A 16,741-nucleotide genomic window follows, 5' to 3' on the forward strand; every position below is an offset into this window, starting at 1 on the left:
GCGGAAGTGTAATAGAATTCGCAATTTTTAAAGCGAATTTTAAAAATTGCATTTCAGTTGTAAATCTCTATTTTCACAGGAAATGAATCACAGTTCAAAATACTGATTTAATTTTCACCCATTCTGTGACACAAGACCACCGGTGTTCTAACTCCTCGTTCAGTAATTTAATGATTATTTGCATTTTAGCAATGTGAATTATTGAAAGTTAACGACTAATACAGCATTGCAAGAAAACACCTTGCCACAATACATAAATTAATAGGCCTGTATATGCTACAATGAAATGCGATCTTAGTTCTCAATCACAAAAACGATAAAAGGAACAAACGAACTTACCTCCTTACAGCAAGCTTGAAAGACTACCCTTCCATCCGTAGTGAAATTGGGATCTGCTTCAGCCAGTAGGACGTTGACGATTTTTCTTTGGACATTGCCGCAAACACACTTCTTCTTCTTCCACTTCACAATAAATAACAACACGTTCTGAACGTAAAGCGTACGCGTACAACAGATCGCATCGAAAGGAAGGTACAGGCCATATGGGTTGTGCAACATAGTTATGTTGACTGGTTCTCGCATATGCCTTAGAAGGTTGGAGGGGTTGAAGGCTTCAAGGTCAAATTGTTCCTTGTTTTTCCTGATGGAAATTTCCCTAGAACTATTTCTGGTGACTTCTGAGCATTCCCATTTGTGTTGATAAAAGAGAAGATAATTCTGTCGAGCACACCACCTACAGTATAATGCACTGGAATAAAATCGGCTTCTTTAAAATACAGTCAAAAGGCATCAAATAGGCAATTATACTCCAAATAGGCACAAACCCCTGAAATAGGCATTTATAGGCACAATAAAACCAACGAAAAATAGCTAAAAAGACCCTAAACGGATTTATATCTCAAAAGCCTACGTTTCTGAACACAGGAATAAAATAGGCAAATAGGCAAATTCCCATCTCTACTAATCACACTACCCACTACACCACAGAGGTGGTGAATACATTCGCAGCGAGGAAGCACAATGGGGGAACAGCCGTCCTTCCATGACGTCACTGTTTCCTCCGTCCGATCCGTGCAAGGTTCCTTGTAATTATGAAATATTCACAAATGTTAGACTAGCGAATGTACCCGTGCTTCGCTACGGTATTCTACATTGTATTCGAATATCGAAGTAAATAGTGTACATGCAGTAAATAAGATTGTTTTAAAATTGCATGTCCCTTAGCGTTATCCGAGAAAGAGCATGGGGAGGTCCCCGTACGTTGTTTCCAATGTAAAGTGTTTGTTACGGATTTGTGATATAACGGCAGGCTCACTTGCCTACTGCCATTCACAATGGAGTTGGGAAGTTTACCTTATAACTGCAAGCCCCATTGCCTACTACGCGGACAGAATCGATTTGGGGAGTTTTCGTTAAAATGGCAGCCCCCCTTTCCTACTTCCAGACAGATTACAGTCGAGGAGTTTTTATTATAATGGCAGGCAATTACCCTACTATCACTCGAAATTGAGTTGTGCACTTATCATTATAATGCCAGGCCCATTTCCCTACTTCCAGCCAGCTTACTGCCAGTCACACCAAGTTGGTGAGTTTCCATCAAAATAGCAGGCCACTATGCCTAATGCCAGTCACATTTTAGATGAGGACATTTCTTTATAATGGCGGTCACCCTTGCCTATTGCCAACACAATCGGGCAGGGGAGTTTGAAACAAAACTGCATGCTCACTTGCCTTCTGCAAGTCAAATCGAGAAGTGAACTATTCATTACAATTGTAGGCCTTCCTTACTAATGACAGTTACACAGGAGTTGGAGAAGGAACCCTTTCATACTGCCAGTCAAAGTCGGCTCACTTGCCTACTGCCATTCACAATGGAGTTGGGAAGTTTACCTTATAACTGCAAGCCCCATTGCCTACTACGCGGACAGAATCGATTTGGGGAGTTTTCGTTAAAATGGCAGCCCCCCTTTCCTACTTCCAGACAGATTACAGTCGAGGAGTTTTTATTATAATGCCAGGCAATTACCCAACTATCACTCGAAATTGAGTTGTGCACTTATCATTATAATGCCAGGCCCATTTCCCTACTTCCAGCCAGCTTACTGCCAGTCACACCAAGTTGGTGAGTTTCCATCAAAATAGCAGGCCACTATGCCTAATGCCAGTCACATTTTAGATGAGGACATTTCTTTATAATGGCGGTCACCCTTGCCTATTGCCAACACAATCGGGCAGGGGAGTTTGAAACAAAACTGCATGCTCACTTGCCTTCTGCAAGTCAAATCGAGAAGTGAACTATTCATTACAATTGTAGGCCTTCCTTACTAATGACAGTTACACAGGAGTTGGAGAAGGAACCCTTTCATACTGCCAGTCAAAGTCGGTGTGGGGAGTACTTATTACAATAGCAGACCCACCCTTTCTCAATCCCTACAAATCGACATCAGTGAATATATATAGATCGACATACGAAAGTAAATGCGTGTTTACAATATTGAAGACCTTCATTTACACATTAACTGCTACTAAACGTACGTCATATCGACAAAGGATTATACCATAAGACACGCCGGATTTAGTGGCCTAAATGGCTGGTCCTATGATATGTCATCTATTCTTGGGTCAGATTGAGTTAGAAACGTGGAACAGGGTAAAGGTTTTGTAAGATTATCTCACATTACATTACTTTTCGGATAATTATGTGACAGCTACATACATAGCATTTGGCTCACATATGGCTACTGGGTGGGCCAATTTTTGTGAAGAGTTTGATTATTCTGTATTTGCTATAAGTAATTGAAAGTATGAATTATGCATGTGAAAATTCCAAATTGACTTAATATCGATTAATAGAGAAAAATCAAACGTAAAAGGAATACAGATACGGCAAAAAGTCATAAGACCAAGGTTGTAGATCATTCCAAATTGAATGGAGATTGTGCAATCTGTTATGTGATAGGAATTTTCCGAAGGTCTGCACCATCATTAAAATTGCCTGCATATTTCGATATTCTTTGGGGATAAGAAGTGAAAAATTTAATGATCTTGGATGTTTTCCGTTCGTTACAGGCTAAAACGTATAATTTTGTCAAATTTCAATTATCTTCTTTTTCTTCTGGCAGATTATGCCGCAATCTGGATTTTGGGCGAGGCGGGTAAAAATTAGGACTTTCAGGAAACTAAACCAGAAATTATGGAGATGGTCATTATTACCCCTTAAACGGAAAGCTGTACGAAAATTTCGCCAAAATAGTCATTGTAGAGGCACACAGTCATTTCGATTTGATTTATATAGATAAGGAATCTGCTCCATGTAAATCACCTTTTGGGCTATGTCCGCTGGAATTAACCTGCAAACGTGACCATTCATGATATCTCCCTTATTAATCCTCCTGACGAAAAAATGCACATGAAAAAAAGGTTGAGAGGTGGAATTCCATCACGTTTGGTCGATTTCCAGTCAGGTTGGTCTTGTTCTGTGTATATTGTGGAAGAGTAAAATCACCATTTCGGTTCCCTATAAACCGCCAGTCACTTCCGGAACATGAAATGTTATTTACGTTTAAAACCTACCTTTGGGCAGATGGATGCTAAATATAAATTTTGGTTCGAATTTCTTCAGTAGTTTTCAAGTTGTTAGGAATACGCTTTACGCGCACCCGCTCGTGAGGTAAGTCCGATGGGACTTGTACAGAAAAACGGTCCGTTAATGATGTCTCCCTTATTAATCCTCGTATCGAAATGATGCACATGAGAAAAAAGGTTTAGAAATTAATTTCTGCCAAGGCAGGTAGATTTAAATTAACGTTGGTTGTGTATATTTTGTGGAAGTGCAAAATCACTGTTTCGGTTTCGTATAAACCCCCAGTCAGTTCAGGGATTTAGAAACAATATTTGCCCTAAAACCTATCAAGGACAGGTGTATTCTAAATATGAGTCTTGGTGGAAATACATCCAGTAGTTTGTAGCACTCGCGTACATACGGCGTAATTAAGGAAGAAAATAATACAGTTAAGAAAGTTGAAAGTAATAGAAAATGGATTATAACTGAGGACAGCCGGATAACGACAAATATGTAAATGCCAAGTGAATGTATTGGAAAATCAAATGCCCCTCAATAAATTATGCTAGTGTGAGTTATGGATATAATAAAGCGGTAAGAGAGGAGAAATTTAGGTCCAGTGATTCCTAGGTAAACAAATAAGAAGATGACTAATGGTGTTATTACTTAATCTATTCGAGAGCGGTTATAACATCCAACGATATTCCGCCAATATCCCGCAGATAGGCCGATTGACGCCTCTCTTGCCTTCTGCCCAAGGAACAACCACGAATTTAAAAGCATGATGAGGAAAATGGCAATACGTTACTTCCCTGCTGGCATGCAGTCAGAGACGTTGCCATGGTAACCTGTAGGTTCGTTGTCGGTCTGTCGGTCACTCAATGCAGAGCATGATATCAGCGGTAAATTGTAAATTTCTCCGTCATGTGAAGAGTAAGGTAAATTATGAACAAAACGAAAGTTGTTTATAATGAAGAGACGTTTCACGTACGGTAAACGAAGTTTACAGAAAATCAATAGTATAAGAGAAAATGGAGGAAAACCATTCTGGTTTTCCTAGAAACCCCCCGTCTATTCAAAGATTTTAAAATGATATGTATATCGAAACCTTCCACGGGTTGAGTATACTCTAAATATGAAGTTTGGTTGAGATCTATCCAGCCGTTTCGACGTGATGGTGGAAAAACCATTCTGGTTTTCCTATAAAGCCGCGTGTATTCAAAGATTTTAAAATGATATGCATAACGAAACCTTCCCCGGGATGAGTATACTCTAAATGTGGAGTTTGGTTGAGATCTATCCAGCAGTTTCGACGTGATGGTGGAACAGACAAACAGATAAACAGACACGAAATGTAAAAACCACCGATTCGGTCTTGAGTTGACCTAAAACGGATAAATATCTGAAAAATTGGCAAAACAAAAGAAATTACAGACAGCGGACCCCCTACAATTTTATTTATATTGAAGATGAGATCATTAACACCCTGTAATTGCATCATAACTCGTACGTCAGATCTATGTAATTTCAGGAGAAGTAGGTTTGAAGTGGGATGATCTATGCGGTGAAAGCTTGTGGATTTTACTCGTCAATATACCCAAAGAATAGTTATTATGCAATAATGCAAATATGGATACAACAATCGTACAAAATAATAATAATAGCAATAATAATATATTTTACCTCCATACCTCTAGATGGCCATAAATACAGTAGCTTTCTTGTTTCTTCTTCTTGACACTTCTTTCACTATCCTTCAGACCCTCTCTTCCACAAAAACATTTGTATCACTTTTTGTTCAGGAATAGCCCATGTTTTCCCAAGTATTACTACATTGACCAGCAAGATCTGTTGGTTACTTCCTACATTCACGAAAATTGCCGAGGAATAATTTTATGAGTTGCTTTACGTCGCACCGACACAGATAGATCTTATGGCGACGATGGGACAGGAAAGGCTTAGGAATGAGAAGGAAGCGGCCGTGGCCTTAATTAAGGTACAGCCCCAGCATTTGCCTGGTGTGAAAATGGGGAAACCACAGAAAACCATCTTCAGGGCTACCGACAGTGGGATTGGAACCCACTATTTGCCGGATGCGAGCCCACAGCTCGCCCGGTGAGGAATAATTTCTTAATTATTACTTAAGTATTAGTTACTAAATTATTAAGGTACATTGCTTCCAGCATATAAACAGAGGCGAAGCGTCAGGGGAGACAGGGTAGACAGCGTGTACCCTTAACATTCTGTGAACGAAATACTGTCTAGTTAATTCAATTATTTTTGGAACATTAATTATTTCTACATTCATGATATTATCGTATTCCCCGCTTTACTTATTTTCGTCTCACTTCGGCAATGTTAGGGCTTGCGCCAGTTACACGAAGCACGTAGGCGAAAGTAGACGCTGTCCATTCTGTGTATGTTCCCTTTGATTTTCAAAGCTTTCAAATAGAGCAACACTAACGCTATCTGTAGGTGCTGACTGTGGAACTATGACTTTCCTATAGCGAGATTTAGACAGACTTGCCAGCGTCTCTTCTTGCTCTCATTGGCTAGTATTTGGATCTTAGGTATAAAGGTGCTCTTATTGCCTACCCTCTCAGACATGCTTTTAATGTAGTTAATTTGAATTTATTTTATTATAAAACACTTCCAAAAATAAAATAATAATATACAAATACGAAATACAGCAAACTTACACCTAATAAATCAATGACAGCATGAAAACCCTTCAAGTACATGCATTTTCTTGCCCGCCAATATTAGTTAAAGTTTTATATCCCCCACAGCTATTGGTTTACATTCTTAATAAAGAACTCCAGAGTGTGAAATGAGTGACTCAGGGGGTTGAAGCGCTGGCCTTCTAACCCCAACTTGTCCGGTTCGATCCTGGCTCAGTAGGGTGGTATTTGAAGGTGCTCAAATACGTCAGCCTCCTGTCGGTAGATTTACTGGCACGTAAAAGAACTCCTGAGGGACTAAATTCCGGCACCTCGGCGTCTCCGAAAACCGTAAAAGAGTAGTTCGTGGGACGTAAAGCAAATAGCATTATTATTATTGTGCATACGAAAACAACAAAATTGCTTAACTAGATGCCGTATATTCCGTTAACGTCAGTTTCTAGTGAACGCGCTATGAGTGCCTTGAAACGAATTAAAACCTATTTAAGGAATTCAGTGACCAACCAGAGACTTCAAGACGAGGGTCATAGATATGAAATGAAGAATATTGTTTAAAGTGACTTGTACGAAAATTTATTTATTTATTTATTATTTCTCTTATTAAATCTACACAGCATTTTTTTTTCATTCTAAAAGTATGCTGTTATTTGACAGCTCCCGCTGCCCATTTAGTCTATATTTAAAAATAAAACGAGTGCATGTAGGGTTATAGGTTGTTATAGGATTTGTCTTAGTCTCAGTCATTAATATAATATTGAATATAAGTAGATCTGTATGCGTCGAAAGCAAAATTCCATACATAATATGATTTAAAAAGTTTAAATAAAAAATATGTCTCCCCGCTTACTTAGTTCACGCTTCGCCACTGCATATAAATATTATTTACCAGGAACAGTTTAATTTTATAATTTTAAAATCTATACATACAAATGCTAAAATCATTTAACCAAAGGTTAGGTTTTATAAATTGCATTTCTTTCTACATTTTTAGGCTGTGTTTTGCTATTACTCGCATTCATTTTGGGGAGAAAAGATAGCGCGTACTGAACATTAGTAACCCAAGAAATGAACATTTATGTAGGTTCAGTTGGTTACTGTCCACTTTATGCTTGTTCTTTGTCAACAATAAAACACCCTGCTATAAATACGGTATGCGCCAAAATATACAGTACTGGAAATTATGTTAGTCTTATTGTCATTACCTTACTTATCGAGATGAAAGTGTAAATGTTCAAAATGTGCTCCACTGCGCTGTAGGCAGTGTTCGTGACGATCATGCAGATTTTCCAACATATTCTGGAACATTGGTTGCTGCAGAGTCCCGAAGAACGAGACGATCTTCTGACGTAATGCAGGCACAGTCACAGTTTTGGGTGGATCTCGACAATTGACACGTAAGCATCAGGTGGTGTGAGATCGGGGTAATGTGATGGGTACATGAACTCAGCCCCGCGGGAAATTACTCGTCCTGGAAAGGTTTCTTGCAGCATAGCCATAGTCTGTCGAGCGGTGTGGCAGGTCTCCCCGTCTTGTTGGAGCCACTGTATATTCATCTGCATGTTCCTGGCACGACAAGACCCTCTTAGATCCTGAATAAATGGCCTGATCACCATGTTCCTATAGCACTCCTGGTCAACAGTAAGAGGTGCACAATCATCATTCTCTATGAAATACGGACCTAGCACACCGTTTCCTGACACTGCACACCAAATCGTCACACGTACACTATGTAGCGGTTTCTGGACTAAAGTGTCTAGCGTTGACACAATACACTACCCGTACCAAGGAATTTTTAACAATAGATAACATAACTGTGTTGCTTGGTGCTGGCTTATTGAAGTGTTCGCGATATTGTTCCGCCACTAACTTTAAACTCGCCCCACCTTGATAACCGTTTCCGTATGAGCGAAAATGAGTACTGTATGTTTTGGCGCATTCCGTACGTGAAACAAGAAAGTCAAAAGCACCAGCTCGGGAAAACAAGCGAAACATATTAATTAATGACGGCTGTTTCCGTAAATCCTGATCTGACATGCAATTATCCACACAACGCTCCTAATGCTTATGAATCACATTCACAAATATAACTTGTAACATTCGCTTAGCTCGCCTCAATTGATCAGCTGATAGGCTTGGCGCGCTTTCTACACTACGGCCTGTTTATTGCGAAGGCAGTGCTTCCTTCTTTGTCGCTCTGGTGCGTGTAATGGGACCTTACGCTGTGAATCGTTGGCAGACTATTAGGTACTCTTGTAGAGAACGGGTCTGTTAATGTCATGCGTATGTCTTTATACCGGTGCGTACTTATTTTGAACCGGGCGAGTTGGCCGTGCGGTTAGGAGCGTACGGCTATGAGCTTGTATCCGGGAGATAGTGGGTTCGAATTCCACTGTCGGCAGCACTGAAGATGGTTTTCCGTGGTTTCCCATTTTCACACCACGGAAATGATGAGGCTGTACCTTACTTAAGGCCTCGGCTGCTTCCTTCCAACTACTAGGCCTTTCCTATCCCATCGTCGTCATAAGACCTATCTGTGTCGGTGCGACGTAAGGCCACTAGCAAAAAAAAAAACAAAACTTATTTTCAACTTAAATACTGCCGTATTATGCTGTGAAAACCTAAACGAGCCCCATCTGAACCCCCAGTCCCCTTGAGTTCATAAAAATTTTCAGAGTTTCGTCCCATTTTTATTTTGAACTTAAATACTGAGTTTCACAAATTTAAGTGCCACCGTTTCCCCGTGTTGAGCAGAGCTGTTCGATGTGGCAACACTGTTGTCATGAGAGCAAGGCTATTTTCTTAACATGGAATAGATCACTATACCAGTCAGTTAACACCACTGGATCGCTGATGGCAGCTTTCCGCTGCAGGAGAAAGTACGCCAAGTTGAGCGCGCGGTCCGCCATGTTGGCGTACCCATCCTAGAGCTCTCCTTATGGGGAAGCAATGATAATATAATCAATTTTTAATTGCAATTAATGGCGCAGGAATAATTAAAAATATGGGGACATGTTCACTCAAAGCATAAGGACATTGGGAACACTCACACGTCATTCCGAGATCAGTAAATCTCCGGGATAGCAATAAAAATGAGTGTATAATAACGGCCGACAAATAGGCCTATTAACTTAGCGATCGGTTACACAATACGAGTGAAAAACAGTTTCTGGAAACATTGCTGAAAATTGTATACATGTATGCCACGAAATTGTGCATTCTTAAGGGGAGGTATGACTGAATTTTTCGTATTTTGAGCCCAAAACTCGGTTTTTGTTTTTATTCAAACAAAAATAGCCCAATTCTTCCTCTTTCAGAAAAGTTTTAATTTTAGTAATTCCGACTTGTTTAAAGCTTGTAGAAGCCACTTAATATGAGCTCGCAGGACATTTAAAAGTCCAGAACTACACCCACTTCTCCTGTAATGGCATAATGATAGTTTACTGTGTGATTTTCGCTGGATATTTAAGTATTTCGCGGCGTATTTGCCGTACAAGTACACCTGGGCGTGCTGACAGGCACTTGTTTACTATGTAATCAATACAATTACGTTATGTTAGGAAATATTTTGATTTGAACTGACGGAGAGAACGTTGCGCCTCTTCCAAATAGTACTCAATTTATATCTGCCACACATGTATACTTTGATAGTTTCAATATAATTATTATGTACCGTATTTGTATTCTTTACATTTAGGAATTCGTATTTGTGTTAATCGTAGTAGTACAAGCATAGCTCCCTTGTTTGTTTATATTTTACTAACATGCAGAAGTAACACGTGGTTTCAATTCCCCCCCCCCTTCATGGCGCGAAAGCCCCGAAGGGCCATGGCCTACCAAGCAACCGCTGCTCAGCCCGAAGGCCTGCAGATTACGAGGTGTCGTGTGGTCAACACGACAGATCCTCTCGGCCGTTATTCTTGGCTTTATAGACCGGGGCCGCCATCTCACCGTCAGATAGCTCCTCAATTATTATCACGTAGGCTGAGTGGACCTCGAACCAGCCCACAGATGCAGGTAAAAATCCCTATCCTGGCTGGGAATCGAACCCGGGGTCTCCGGGTAAGAGGTAGATATGCTACCCCTACACCGCGGGGCCGGCGCGTGGTTTCAATTCAGCGAGTGAAATAACTAAATTAGTGATTTTTCATTGATATGTTTCATCTTAATTCCTTTGTAAATGTGTGATTTATAGCGTAGAGTTGATAGTGCGTCGTTTTAGTGTATAGAAAAGTGGTAATTATGCTGCTACTACTACTAAACGTTTTCATTCCTCCCCTGAAGGGGGAGGCGGGCCTCTTAGACGGTGACGCCGTCGCTCAGGCCGGGAGAGTTGTTACGGTGAAGGAGATGTGCGGAGAAGGTGAGGGGCTGGGCGGCCGTGGCCTATACTACGAACTGTCGCAGCATTCGCCTTAGTGCAGGAGAATGGAAAACCACGGAAAACCATTCTCAGGACAGCCGACGGTTGGGGCCAGCCGTGAGGTCCAGCCCTGTCCCGTCTCTCGAATGCAGAGGCGTAGAGACACGGTAGAGCCGTGGCCACTCCTCGTCTGCTCGGTTGGCCGGTCAGAGTACAGAGCTGTTGGACCACGGACCAGCCGTGGCTACTTAAGGGACGAAACCCAAGGGCCGAAACCCACTCAGCATCTACCGACCTTATAGAGTTAACCACGTAAGGGCTAATCTCGCCACCGTAACGCTTAACTGATATGTAAACACATCCAAATATTACACCTATATAGTGATACTTAACACTTTTCATACATAAAGGAAAGGAAATATTCCAAGGGAATAGCATTTGCCACCATCTTGAATAGTTTAAATCAATAATTAATCATAAGGAGCACGCTTAAATCGGAATTTAAAAACACTCCGTAATGCTCTTCTTATGGAAGACCGCTTTGTTTTGCCCTACATCAGCTGATCGCTCAGAGCTTGATGTTGGTGCCACGCTTGGCCGGTAGAAACATAAGGAGTGACCTCTCTATATGTCTTTTCACGAGAGTTTTATCCGGATGTAAACATGCTATGTCCACGCCTCCGCAAAAGAAAGAGTTGTGATTCACCGAGCGTGTAGTACTGATCTGCACCCCTTCAACGTCTCGTGTTCGGACGTACAGGGCTATGCATGACATACGACAACAGTGCGAAGATCTGAACTTCTGAATAAACGACTAAACCTGGATTCTGTTCTCTTAGTTTATTGAACACATTCACGATGCTCTGCACATGGTCGCTTCTGAGTGGTTTTCCTCTTTTGTGCTCCATTTGTTTCACTATGAATACTGGCACTGACTGCTGCTGCAAGATGCAACACCTTTACAGCTTGAGACTTTCCCTCACTACGAGAAGACCTCCTGTATTACATCACACCTTGTGCCTTCATTTCTCGTTATTTAATCACTATTTTATTAAAACAAAACCATACATATACCGGTATATATGAGAACCATATTTTAATTTGATTACGTAGTCTGCCAAACTCTCTAAATGTAATAAACTAAAATAAAATAAATGCGCCGTACTAACTTTTCTTCGAGCTCTCATATAGTCGAGTGACTGCGACGGTTGCGTCTCCAATCAACTACGTCCATGTCCACGTGCGTAGACAAGGTACTCCGCCTATTTGTTTACATCAGGATTAAACTCTCGTGAAAAGCGGTATATCTGTTTGTATGCTCGAAGGAACTAAAGCAAGCGCGCTCCTCCGTGCGCTCGCTGCCATCTTACTACGCCAGTCAACTTCTATTCGGCTTACTGCTACCAAGCTACCAGCCATAGAGAACTAGCGCACACGATATCAGCGAAAACCATACATAAGTGTCCCTCCACGGTATCGCCTGCCTGTCGTAAGATGCCACTAAAACGGGCGCCAGGGCTCTGAACTTTGGAGCGTGGGTTGGCGACCACGGGGTCCTTAGCTGAGTCCTGGGACTGCTTCCACCTAATTGTGCCTGGCTCCTCACTTTCATCTATCCTATCTGACTTCCCTTGGTCAATATTCTTTGTCTTTTCCGATCCCGACGGTGTTAGGTAAGTGAATCCTAGGAAGTCTTTCATTTTCACACCCTTCTTTCTTTGGCCCATGCCTTCATTTTTCGAAGTGTCGGATCCCGTCCATTTTTTCTCTCCGATTACTGTTAATAGAGGATGGTTGCCCAGTTGTACTTCCTCTTAAAACAATAATCACCACCACCACCTCATCAATAAAATAATAGAACCTTCCCTCTTACGTGAGTATTCTTTGAATGTGTAAATATGGTACTTACCTTCCTGTTTATGACCGCGCGACAGAGCAGCCACTGATCAGTCTAATGTCACCTACGTACTGACAATGCTTAACGTGAGAACAGAGGGTCAGTGGTCATGAGAAATGTAATTAGAACAATGGACTCTGCGCACGGTCGAATTGGAGCTGGTATTTGACATTAACAAATAAACTCCAGCAACACAGTAGTTGGCGTATCACCTTCGTACCGCCCGAAGTACTGGTTTATTGCGATTATACCAAACATATCGAATATGCCAAATAATATGAACTACTCCATCATCACCACTTTCAGCTTATGTCGCTTGCTCAGGGTCTATTCACACATTGAGGCATGAAAGAATTGTGGCCGAAGATTTAAGGTGGCATGCCCTTCGTGACAGCACGGGATTTCCTCAGCTGAAAATACCATTCTAGCAACACCAGAAGACCAGGTCGCTGCGATATCAGGCAAGTAGCTAAGTCCCGACAATTCCGTTCCCCGAAAGCAACTATAATATATTGTATATATGCAGTATAGTCCGTCTCTGTGGTGTAGTGGTTATCTGCCACTCCCGGAGATTCGGGTTCGATTCCCGACTCTGCCACGACATTTGTAAAGCGGTACCAGGGCTGGAACGGGGTCCATTCAGCCTCGAGAGGTAAACTGAGTAGAGGGGAGTTCGATTGCCACCTCAGCTATCCTCGAAGTGGTTTTCCGTGGTTTCCTGCTTTTCGTCCAGGCAAATGCGGGTATGGTACGTAACTTAAGGCCACGGCCGCTTCCTTCTCTCTCCCTTGTCCATCCCTTCCAGTCTTCCCATCCCCGTACAAGGCCCCTGTACAGCATAGCAGGTGAGGCCGCCTGGGCGAGGTACTGGTCATCCCCCCAGTTGTATCCCCCGACCCAGAGTCTGAAGCTCCAGGACACTGCCCTTGAAGCGGTAGAGGTGAGATCCCTCGCTGTGTCAGAGGAAAAACCGGCCCTGGACGGTAAACAGATTACGAACGAATGAACAATTTACGCTGCCTGCGAGACAATTTCTGCTTTCCGTTTTACTGTATCAGGTCGCAGAGGAACGGATCTATGGTGATCTATGGCTGGGTTTTAATTAATTTTATCGCGTGTACAGCAAATGTGTCACCGGAGATCTTTCACATGCCGACATGGGAGTGTCGAAGGAAAGATCATCATCACCAGTAAACTCGTGATGACGCTGCTCGCCGTTGATGAACTTGGCAATACCATAGCCCTTACAATAAGGATGTATGGGACAGAATAATTCCATTTTCTATATAATTTGTAATGTAAACTAATATTTTCAGAGGAACTGTGACTGTCAGAGATATTTGGAAGTTTGTAAAAACGTAATGTACGCCTTCGTGGTGTAGTAGTGTGATTAGCTGCCACCCGGGGGGTCTGGGTTCGATTTCCGGCTCTGCCACGAAATTTGAGAAGTAGTACGAGGGTTGGAACGGGGTCCACTCAGCCTCAGGAGGTCAACTCAATAGAGGGGGGTTCGATTCCCACCTCAGCCATCCTGGAAGTTGCTTTCCGTGGTTTCGCACTTCCCCTAGAGGCAAATGCCGGGATGGTACCAGAGTTAAGGCCCGGGCCGCTTCATTTCCTGTTCCTTGTCTATCACTCTAATCTTCCCATCATCGTACAAGGACCCTGTTCAGCATAGCAGGGGAGGCCGCCTGCGTGAGGTACTGGTCCTCCTCAACACTTGTATCCCTCGAGTCAAAGTCTCACGCTCCAGTACACTGCCCTTGAGGGGGTAGAGGTGAGGATCCCTCTCTGAGTCCCAGAGAAAAACCAACTCTGGAGTTTAAACGGATTAAGAAGGGAAATAATAATAATAATAATAATAATAATAATAATAATAATAATAATAATAATAATAATAATAATAATAATAGCTGCCTTTGTGGATCTGTGGTAGTGTGTCGGCCTTCGGATCCCAAGATAGCGGGTTCAAACCCGGCAGAGGTAGTCGGATTTTTTAAGGGCGGAAAAAAGTCCATTCGATACTCCATGTCGTACGAAGTCGGCATGTAAAAGATCTCTGGTGACACATTTGGTGTTTACCCGACAAAATTCATTAAATCTCAGCCACAGACGCCCAAGAGAGATCCGGTTTACTCGGTCTGCCATCTAGTGGGCCTAGAGTAAAACGGAACGTCGAAATTGACGAGCAGACAGCCAGATGGCGTCAAATCGAAATGTCTGCACACGGTAGCTGAGGCCATACGATGATAATAATAATAATAATAATAATAATAATAATGTCCGCCTCAGTGGTGTAGTGGTTAGCGTGATTAGCTGCCACCTCAGGAGGCCCGGGTTCGATTCCCGGCTCTGGCACGAAATTTGAAAAGTGGTACGAGGGCTGGAACGGGGGGGTCCACTCAGCCTCGGGAGGTCAACTGAGTAGCGGTGGGTTCGATTCCCATCTCAGCCATCCAGGAAGTGGTTTTCCGTGGTTTCCCACTTCTCCTCCAGGCGAATGCCGGGATGGCACCTAACTTAAGGCCTATCCCTTCCAATCTTCCCATCCCTCCACAAGGCCCCTGTTCAGCATAGCAGGTGAGGCCGCCTGGGTGAGGTACTGGTCATACTCCCCAGTTGTATCCCCCGACCAAGAGTCTGAAGCTCTAGGACACTGCCCTTGAGGCGGTAGAGGTGGAATCCCTCGCTACGTCCGAGGGAAAAACCGAACCTGGAGGGTAAACAGATGATGATGATGATGATGATAATAATAATAATAATAATAATAATCTATGACATAAGTCACTGTGTTGAGGTATTTTGAACTGGCACCATTTACGCTGCCTGCGAGACAATTTCTACGTTCCGTTTTACTCTATCAGGCGGTAGAGGAACGAATCTAATGTGATCTAAGGCTGAGTTTTGATTAATTTTATCTTGTAAGCACCAAATATATCACCAGAAATCTGTTAGATGCCCACCCACATCGCAACACCACCATCACCAGTCAACGATGCTCGAACTTGGCGATAAAACTTACAACAAAATTCTTTTCTTATGTAAACCAACATTTTCAGAGGAACTAACGGTATTTGGAAGTTTGTAAAAATGTAATAATGGCGAAAATCTCATTTATTATTCTTCGTACCGTCAATAAAAGGTAAAGAAGTCAAAATGAAAAATGATGCCCCGGGTGAGGATCGAACTCACGACCTTAAGATTATGAGACTTACGCGCTGCCTACTGCGCTACCGAGGCTGCAATGCTGGCGTGTTGCAAACGTTGTGAGGAACAGTGATGGAGGCGCGGTGTAGGTTTTTGTTGTATGGATAGGAGCGTCCTTTACGTGCTATACCAACTGTTTGCGGAGGCTGCGAATGTATGTTTCTTGCAGGTGCGAGTCCGTCAGTAGCGTGGTGGGGGCGTTATATTTACAAAATGTTGATAGAACATAATGAAGGCGCATGTTTTGTCATCATCAGGACAGTTATTCAGATTGCAGTACACATTAAAACACAGAGCAAGAACGATACGATGAAGGTCCACAGTTTACAATCTAAGTCCCTTTTTTGAGGCTTCTTAGAAAATAGATTTGACAGATATGTTGATTTTACAATATTATGTCTCTGAATGTTTGTTCAGTTTATTCTTAGTTTCTGTTTACTTTCTTCTTGAAAATTTCCATGGCGGCGGGTGTTGGTCCACGTTTCAGGTTTCTTTTGTTAGAACCTGTTAGCAAGCAAAAGTTGGTAGTGACGCTAAATGGCAGTGAGTGTTGTAGATAATGGCGCAAGATTTCTCCCTTTGTGCCGGGCTCAGACGGTTGAGGCGCTGGCCTTCTGACCCCAACTTGGCAGGTTCGATCCTGGCTCAGTCCGGTTGTATTTGAACGTGCTCATATACATCAGCCTCGTGTCCGTAGATTTCCTGGCACGTAATAGAACTCCCGCAGGGCAAAATTTCGGCACCTCGGCGTCTCCGAAAACCATAAAAGAGTAGTTAGTGAGATGTAAAGCAATTAACATTAGACTATTATTATCGTCTTTGGTTATAAAATTTGCGAAAAGCTAATTATCAGGAATATGTCTTTCAAGAAACGAAACGCCAACGAGCTATTTACTTTCATAGAGAGGTTCAAGGTCACTGTTCTGTGACGTCACTTCCCTTACACATTTTGTCGCGTCACGTCACGGAAATTTCCGGGTGACCCTCAGCCCTACGACAACTTGTAGGACGTACAGGCCATGAAGACCCTTGGA

The 16,741-nt window shown here is 42.4% G+C and overlaps 1 non-coding gene across 1 annotated transcript; it reads right to left on the bottom strand.

Moving 5' to 3' along the window:
• Positions 1 to 15,667: 15,667 nt before the first annotated feature.
• Positions 15,668 to 15,740, bottom strand: TRNAM-CAU (transfer RNA methionine (anticodon CAU)). Its single transcript has one exon. It is a non-coding gene; the product is annotated as a tRNA-Met (tRNA).
• Positions 15,741 to 16,741: the final 1,001 nt, after the last annotated feature.

The sequence above is a fragment of the Anabrus simplex genome, chromosome 8, assembly GCF_040414725.1.
Source record: "Anabrus simplex isolate iqAnaSimp1 chromosome 8, ASM4041472v1, whole genome shotgun sequence".
Classification (NCBI taxonomy): domain Eukaryota; kingdom Metazoa; phylum Arthropoda; class Insecta; order Orthoptera; family Tettigoniidae; genus Anabrus; species Anabrus simplex.